This window comes from Piliocolobus tephrosceles, chromosome 3 (assembly GCF_002776525.5).
Source record: "Piliocolobus tephrosceles isolate RC106 chromosome 3, ASM277652v3, whole genome shotgun sequence".
Lineage (NCBI taxonomy): Eukaryota > Metazoa > Chordata > Mammalia > Primates > Cercopithecidae > Piliocolobus > Piliocolobus tephrosceles.
The window spans coordinates 143,904,712-143,913,772 of record NC_045436.1 but is presented as its reverse complement, the minus strand read 5'-3'; the positions used below and the strand labels follow the sequence as shown (position 1 = coordinate 143,913,772).

The window sequence follows — 9,061 nt, the reverse complement described above, 5'->3', positions numbered from 1 at the left end:
AGGTGTGCTCACAATGAGGTTTCCTCTAAAAGTTACTTTTATAGTTTCTTCTGTTAGCAAAGCAGTTGCAGCTACAGATTGAATGCATTTGGGCTATCCGTGGGTTCCTGGGTTAAGAATTTTTGATAGGAAGGCTACGGTTGTCAGTGGTCTCAGTGTTTTCAGGCTACACCCTTGTTTACACTGACAACAAGGTAGTATTGGAGTGTTATAGGGTTATGGAGAAGACCTTCAATGATCAATTATAGGTTTTAAATTTACCCGGGCTTTTAAAGGAATAGGGCACACGGTTTTTTTCTTTACTACTTCTTTCTCTTTCTTTCTCTCTTTGACTCCCTTGTTGTCTCTCTCTCTTTCTCTCCCTTCTGTCTCTCTCTCTTTCTCTCTCTTTTATCCTAGCCCTTTACAAACTTGGAGCCCTGGCAAGGGCGATGGGGAACAGGTCCCACATAACTGCCCATGTCGAGAGCTGTATGCCTAAATTGGGAGAGACACCAGGGACAAGACTCTCTGGGTTCATAGCCTAGAGGCCTAAGGATGCAGGGTAGAACTTCCTTAGATCCCTTTGGAGATACAACTTGTTAGAGGAAATGAAAGTCTGAACCATTAGTACCTAGGAGGCAGGGATTGGAGGAAGTGGATTCAGAGGTAAGGTGAATTTAGGGGCTACAATTTCAAGGAAGTCATGGTCAGGACCCAGGAGGTACGGGTCATAAGGAAAGGTAGGGGCACACGCAAGGGTGACTGTTGAGTAGAGACTTCTGGCTGCATCCTGGTCTCAGCTGGCAAATGCCAGGAGTTCAGGACGACAGCTTTCTGCCTCTAGTTGGATTTTGGCTTCCCTAAGAAAATTGAAAATGGAAGCTGGTTCCAGGCAGACCAACGCTTCCAACCCAGAAGGGTTGGGGGTTGTTAGAGAGCCCTTTTCCAGACATCCTAACACCTGAGTCTTAAGTCCGGCAGCCATGTTGATCATTTTTAACCGGCTGACAGGTGCCCGGTATTTTCCTCCAATTCTAAGGAAGGTTAGGACAGAATAGCAAGCAAAAGTGGTCTAATATTACTTACCATTTTGGAGGTCCCTTCGTGGTTGCTAAAATGTTACCAGGGGGTCCTTATTCTTAGAGCTCCCAAGATGGTGGCAGGCCGCTTCCAAGATGGTGGCAAGCTTCTTGTTCTCTGACCAGGGGTTCTTGGCCTCACAGATTCCAAGAAATGGAACCTTGGGCCATGCAGTGAGTGTTATAGCTCTATTAGAAGCCATGGGTCACGAAAGAGAACCATGGAACCCAACGACTAGTGTTCAGCTCAATTATGTTGAACCCGGGCACTTAGCCATGTAGGAATAATGGCTTGTTCTGATTGTCATTGGGAGCAGCAATGGGCGCCTTGCTGGATCAGGAGTGCAGCGGACACCCTGCCGGATTCGCAGGGGTGGAAGTCAGCGGTGGGTCTGCTACTGCGGCAAACAGCAGTGGTGGATGGCTCAGCTCGAGCCATAACAAACACAGACCAGAAGGGTGTGCTGTTGCAAGATTTAATAGAGTGAAAACAGAGCTCCCATACAATGGGAGGGGACCCAAAGGGTGTTGCCCTTTCCAGCTCGAATGCCTGGGTTTATATCCTGATCTTTGCCCCTCCCCCTGTGCTCTCAGGTAATAGATGATTGGCTATTTCTTTACCCCCTGTTTTTGCCTAATTAGCATTTTAGTGAGCTCCCTTTACTACTTGATTGGTAGGGTGTGAGCTAAGTTGCAAGCCCCATGTTTAAAGGTGGATGTGGTCACCTTCCCAGCTAGGGTTAGGGATTCTTAGCCTAGGAAATCCAGCTAATTCTGTCTCTCAGTATCATGATACTTATCCAAATTTACCTATGTTACCCCCCTTGGAGACATTGCTAAACCTTTGCAGGGTGACATTCTCCCTTAGCGTAAACTCAGCTTTGTTTAACAGGTTGTGTTAGTGCTGTTGGGGAGCCGGCTTCTGACACGCCTCTGTAGTCAGGAGAGCTGGGTGCTTCTGTCAGAGGCGTTTGAACCAAAGCAACTCCATCTTGAATAGGAGTTGCGTAAAATGGGGCTGAGACTTACTGGGCTGTATTGTCAGACGTTTAAGGCATTCTAAGTCACAGGATGAGATAGGATGTCAGCACAAGATATAGGCCATAAAGACCTTGCTGTTAAAACAGGTTGCAGTAAAGGAGCTGGCCAAATCCACCAAAATTAAGATGGCCACAAGAGTGACCTCCAGTTGTCCTTACTGCTACACTCCCACCAGCACCATGACAGTTTACAAATGCCATGGCAATGTCAGGAAGTTACTCTATATGGTCTAAAAAGGGGAGACATAAATAATCCACCCCTTGTTTACTGTATCATCAAGAAATAACCATAAAAATGGGCAACCAGTAGCCCTCAGTGCTGCTCTGTCTATGAGTAACCATTCTTTTATTCCTCTACTTTCCTAATAAATTTGCTTTCACTTTACTCTATGGACTCACCCTGAATTCTTTCTTGCATGAGATCCAGGAACCCTCTCTTTGGAGTCTGGATCTGGACCCCTTACCTGGAACACTTCCTCCTTGAGAAAGTATGATGAACTTTATTGAACTTCTGGAGAGCAATTTGCCTGAATTTGGGTGTTTGTATTCTGAATTCAAACTTTACTCACTCACTCACCTGGCCCATGTCTTCTTCCAGTGTTTCAGTCAAGGATCATTAAGAAGGGACATGGGTTCATCTAACTAGCTTTATTGAAAGTATGAAAGGGAATCTCTTGAAAACTAAAGTAAGTCAAGAAGTACATCCAGGCCACAAGGAACCTGGAAAGTTACTAAACAGCTATTCAGACCATGTCTTGCTTCCTAAGACCATGTGGCCTTTGGGCTTTGCTTTTCTTTGTACATCTGTTCCACTCTTCTTCCACTTTGTTTTGGTTCCAGGGTAGCTGCTCATAGCTTTATCTTGCCATGATGCTGACTTTGGCCGTCACTCTACTTGGCACTGTGGGACCAGTATCTACCAATAGCTGGCTCTAATCTCCACATCTTTGGATCATACTCATGAGAACCCCTGATTAATCACTGACCAGCCAGCAGTAGAGGCTGGAGTCCAGGCTGGCTGGAGAGCGATTTGTTTCAATCCTATCTGTACAGGGGTTTGGGTCACCTGAACTTTTCTCCTCCCAGCAAGGGTTCCAGGAGGGAGCAGACTGTGAAGGTTTTATGGTTTGGACAGTCAAGGTTTTATGGTTTGCTGATGTAACAGAGATTCTACTTGTTGAAATGTATGAATGTCCTTGAATAGGGCCTTCTCATATTCAGCCAGAAGCATCTTAGCAGGATTCCAAAAGGAAAGAATCAGTCTTCAGCATTGACTTTAAAACAGGTTTTTGAATTCCATAATGAAACAATAGTCTTGAAATCCAGGCTTTGTGAAGAGGAAATAAGGATTTACAAATTACGAAAACCTCTTTTACATATCGAGAGCAGAAGGGGAATGCATTTGAATTGGTGATCTGAACAGAGTATTTTATGAGAAACCAAAGATAGAGACTCAGGATATGCTATAAGAAAAGTCCCTTCCAGCCTTGTGGGGGCAGGGGACAGGCAAGGAATATGAGAAACGTGAGAAAACTAGAAAAGCTACAGATTCCATGGGAGAGAATCTGCACTCCCCAGTGGAGCAGGAGATGAGCAAGGGGCAGTAAAGAAAGTACAGGTGGGTGTGTGGCATCCTACTGTGGCAGGGCTTAGCTCTTGTTTCTGAGGGATAACTTGGGAAATTGTCAGCCCGAGTAGCCCTGCATCTAGCCTGGAGCTGGAACTTCATGGAGTCCTCAGGGGGTAATTTGAAAATGTCTAAGTGAGGTACTCAGGTGATAGGCCTGAGAAACCAGGGATTGTGTGCAGGGTATTCGTAAGTTCTTAGATGCTGGGGTAGAAGGATGAAGAAGAGTCTGGGGTCAGAATGGGTCTGCAGCAGTTGGGGCCACACCATACTCAAGATAACTAGGTGGAACCAGCTATACCTCAGTGAGGACCTATGCAGGACCTGCAGGTACAAGAGTAGACCAACCACACCACATCAGGGACCTGAAGAGACCATGGCCATTATGAAGATGTATGAGCTTTTCCCTTGCACTCAAGGGGGACTTTTTGGAGAAGAGAAATAACCCTGAGAAGGAATTTGATAGTTGAACCAAGTGACCTTTTTTGTTTTTTTGAGACAGAGTTTTGCTTTTGTTGTCCAGGCTGGAGTGCAATGGCACGATCTGGGTTCACTGCAACCTCCACCTCCCGGGTTCAAGCAATTCTGCCTAAGCCTCCCAAGTAGCTGGGATTACAGGTGCCTGCCACCATGCCCAGCTAGTTTTTTGTATTTTTAGTAGAGACGGACTTCACTATCTTGGTCAGGCTGGTCTCGAACTCCTGACCTCAGGCGATCCACCTGCCTCAGCCTCCGAAAGTGCTGGGATTACAGGCATGAGCCACTGCACCTGGCCTGAACCAAGTGAACATTTATTCAGAGGAGACTGAGTTAGACCCAAAGGGTCTGTTTTAAATTAGAAGAAATTGAATTATCTTTAATTTTCAAGTTGAAGTTTCTTTTCCACAGTCAACAGGAATGGGACTTAAGAATGTGATGTGTACAGTTAGGGTGAAAAAATACCCCTCCCCTTTTTTTGCACATCTGAACCATTGCATTCACTGTGCTTTTATCGGTGTGTTGGGTTTACTAAGCCCACACCCTTCCACCCATCATTTAAAAATATATGGCTGGGTGCAATGGCTCACGCCTGTAATCCCAACACTTTAGGAGGCTGAGGCAGGCAGATCATGTCAGAAGATCGAGACTATCCTGGCTAACACTGCGAAACCCCGTCTCTACTAAAAATATAAAAAATTAGCCAGGCATGGTGGCGAGTGCCTGTAGTTCCAGCTACTCCAGAGGCTGAGGCAGGAGAATGGAATGAACCTGGGGTGCAGAGCTTGCAGTGAGCCGAGATCGTGCCATTGCACTCCAGCCAGGGCGACAAAGCGAGACTCCTTGTAAAAAAAAAAAAAAAAAAAAATATATATATATATATATATACACACACACACACACACACACACACATGCATAATATATATATGCACACATATACATATGTATACACAAAACGAGGTAGGCAAGGAGTTTATACTTTAACTCACTTGTTCAATCAATATTTGTTGAACAAGTACTATTAAGTGGGCTCTAGTGGCATAGCGTGGAACAAGACAGGCATGGTTTCTTCCCTAAGCAGTGGTTAGTCTTTAGGATAAGGGAGGTTTCCAGAGGAAGGTTTGTCATTATTCATTGCACCCTGTGGCCACTTGGAGGTATTTTCTGCCCACATCATATAAGAAGTTAGTACAATTTGGGGCAGTGTGGTTAGGTGCTGAGTTAAAATTCAATCTAGTTTGAATTCATTCTCTTTCTGCAAAGTTTCCCAGTGCCTATGGCTTTCTGAACCATTTCAACATATATTCACTGACTGATCATAATTTGTCTAGCAAATATTCATTCTGCACCTGTTTATAGATCCTCTATCAGTTGCCAAAGATTCCGAGATAGATGAAGACCTTTCAATCTGTTGACTGTTTATTGGTGGAATATGAATAAATCAATAAACATGAGGAGGGAATGAAGCTAACTCTGCATGAGTTTGTGTAGACAAGGCAGGTCTGCCAGTTATGTTGCACAGGGTGTGCACTGCACACAGGCGCCAGGCCAGAAGGACAGAAACCTAACTCATGGGCCCTAGCATAGAGCTGCAAACATCCAAGGGAAACGTTGCATTTCTATTTACACAAGGTGCCATTTGCTCACCAAGTACTGAGGCTCTCCATCCATTGGACCAGCCAGAGGAAGCAACATTTCTTCATTTGCAAAAGAGTGCCGTGAAATCTGACAAGCAGTCATCAGAGAAAATGGGATAGTTGAACTGAGTTTAAAAGAAATTGGCCAAAAGGACCAGGCATGGTGGCTCATGCCTATAATGCTAGCACTTTGCGAGGCCGATGTGGAAGGATTGATTGGGCCCAGGAATTAGAGACCAGCCTGGGCAACACAGTGAGACCTTATCTCTCCAAAAAAATTTAAAAATTAGCCAGACGTGGTGGTGCATGCCTGTAGTCCCAGCTACTCAGATGGCTAAGACAGGATGATTGCTTGAGCCTGAGAGGTCAACACTCTAGTGAGCTAAGGTCATGCCACTGCACTCCAGCCTGGGTGACAGAGAACCTGTCTAAAAAAAAAAAAAAAGAAAAGAAAAGAAATTGGCCAGGCTGGGCATGGTGGCTCACACCTGTAATCTCAGCACTTTGGGAGGCTGAGGCAAGTGGATCACCTGAGGTCGGGAGTTCAGGCCAGCCTGACCAACATGGAGAAACCCTGTCTCTACTAAAAATACAAACATTAGCTAGGCGTGGTGGTGCATGCCTGTAATCTCAGCTTCTTCGGAGGCTGAGGCAGGAGAATTGCTTGAACCCGGGAGGCGGAGGTTGCAGTGAGCCAAGATCGCACCATTGTACTCCAGCCTGGGCAACAAGAGCAAAACTCCGTCTCAAAAATAAATAAATAAATAAATAAGAAAGAAATTGAATATAAGGGCTGGGTGCAGTGGCTCATTCCTGTAATCCCAGCACACTGGGATGCCAAGGTGGGAGGATCTCTTGAGGGCAGGAGTTTGAGGTCAGCCTGGGCAACATAATGAGACCCCATCTCTACTAAAATAATAATTAATAATAATAATAATAAAGAAATTGGCCAAAAAAGACAGAAGTGTTGGAGAGTTTTCTACGTAAAGGGAGGAATGTGATAGGATGTACTGTGGAGGGAGAAGATGGTGAATTTCGGGAAGAATAAGCAGTTTGCAAAAGAGACTGTCTAGGAACATGCTGGGAGATTAGCCCACAAGGATGGTCAGAGGTCAATCATGAGGGGGCAGATGTGCTGAGAAATTGGCCATTTGTCCTGTAGCTTTGGGGAGGCTTTGGAGATTTAAATGTAACCTCTACATCAATACATTTAGCATGGATTCATCCTTCCTGGCCTGTCAGCCCTTCTCTCCCCCACTGGCATCTCTATTTTTCTGATCTCTCATTTTCTTTCCTGCCTTGGCCTCATGCTTTGGGATTTAACTATAGTCTGCCTTTTCACCATGTATCTATCTGCTGTGAAATCTTCCTCCCCCTTTATCTGTTACCAGATGTAAAGCTCTGTGATAGCAAGGATTGTGCCTGTACTCCTAAAAAATTCTAAAGTGTGGTATATGCACCATCTGTGATAAGTGAGGTGATTTTAAGTAGCACACAACAAATATTTTTCTTTTTATATATTCACAGTATTATACATTTTAGAAATATATTTAATATATATATTTTAATGTGTAATAAGAAAAAATACAAGTTAACCAAATCTGTTATTTTACTGATGTGTTTATTTAGGATGAAGGGGTTTTTTTTTTCTTTTTAAGATGGAGACTTGCTGTGTTGCCCAGGCTGGAGTACAGTGGGGTGATCTCGACTCACTGCAACCTCTGCTTCCCAGGTTCAAGTGATCCTCCCACCTCAGTCTCCTGAATAGTTGGGATTACAGGTGCATGCCATCATGCTTGGCTAATTTTTGTGTTTTTAGTAAAGACGAGGTTTCACCATGTTGGCTAGGTTGGTCTTGAACTCCTGAGCTCAAGTGATCCACCCGCCTTGGCCTCCCAAAGTGCTGGGATCATAGGCGTGAGACACTACAACCAGCCAGGATGAAACTTAAACAGGGTTTAAGTTAAAGAATTAGTTGACTTAGAGAAAAGAATATTGGTGGCCCACAGAATAGAAAAAATTGCATAGTAGGTATGCAAATAACTAAAATTTGAGATCTTGCATAGGCTTAACAAATAACAGTTGGGAAATTGACTTGATTTTAATTAGTTTATTCTACATATTCAGGATGTTTTGCCTAAAAGGTAATAGTATAAATCCTGGAAGGAAGGAAGAAGGAATTAAGGGAGAAAAGAAAGGAGAGAGAGAAAGAAAAGGGTTGGGAAAGAAGAAGTGCCAGTCTTGGGCCTTACAGTCTGAGGTTTCCATGCTGCTGGATTGGGATATGAGATGAGCTCATAGTTCTGTTTCAAGACTCTGAGCCCATCACAAGGGGATCATCATGTGTCCAGGAAGAGGTTGGAGTTCCATATCCTCACAGATGAGAAGATTACCTGGGTAGGAGGCAGAATTGTATCATCATCTGGTTGTCTTCCCAAAGTCTAGTTTCGCTTTGATATCTTTGTGTCATCAATGCTTGCTGGGAAAAAAACAACTTTTCCTCTCTTATACTGTCGCAATTCTGGTCACCAAAATGTATGGGCTTTCCCTCCACACCATGCAATTCTCCACTTTGTGGAAGACACTGACTTAATTGTCATACAATGTAACTCAATTTGATGCTATCGACTGGGCATGGTGGCTCAAGCCGGTAATCCCAGCACTTCGGGAGGCTGAGGTGGGAGAATTGCTTAAGCCCAGGAGTTCAAGACAAGCCTGGGCAACATAGCAAGATCCTGTTTCTACAAAAAATTTTTAAAAAATTAGCCGGGTGTGATGATGTGCACCTGTGGCCCCAGCTACTTGGGAGGCTAAGGTGGCAGAATCGCTTGAACCTGGGGAGTTGAGGCTGCAGTGAGCTGTGATGGTGCCAGTGCACTCCAGCCTGGGTGACAGAGCAAGACCCTGGCTCAAAAGAAAAAAAAAAAAAAAAAAAGGAACCAAGAGAAAGGATGCTGTCCACCTGGAAATCGTGTCAGATCCCACAGGTTAGGGGCTCAGTCCCATAAGACTGCCCTCACTTCAGACACAAGTCCAAGTTGTTACCTGTCTGTCCCTTCCTTCCTTCCTTCCTTCCTTCCTTCCTTCCTTCCTTCCTTCCTTCCTTCCTTCCTTCCCTCCCTCCCTCCTTTCTCTTTCTTTCTTTCTTTCTTTCTTTCTTTCTTTCTTTCTTTCTTTCTTTCTTTCTTTCTTTCTTTCTTTCTTTCTTTCTTCCTTC

The 9,061-nt window shown here is 44.5% G+C and overlaps 1 long non-coding RNA gene across 1 annotated transcript in view; it reads right to left on the bottom strand.

Moving 5' to 3' along the window:
* Positions 1 to 7,939: 7,939 nt before the first annotated feature.
* LOC111550853 overlaps positions 7,940 to 9,061 on the bottom strand; it is a 97,768-nt gene continuing 96,646 nt past the window's right edge. Inside the window, exon 2 of the long non-coding RNA XR_002734190.1 lies at positions 7,940 to 8,237. This is a non-coding gene — a long non-coding RNA (uncharacterized LOC111550853). The remainder of the gene's footprint in view (positions 8,238 to 9,061) is intronic.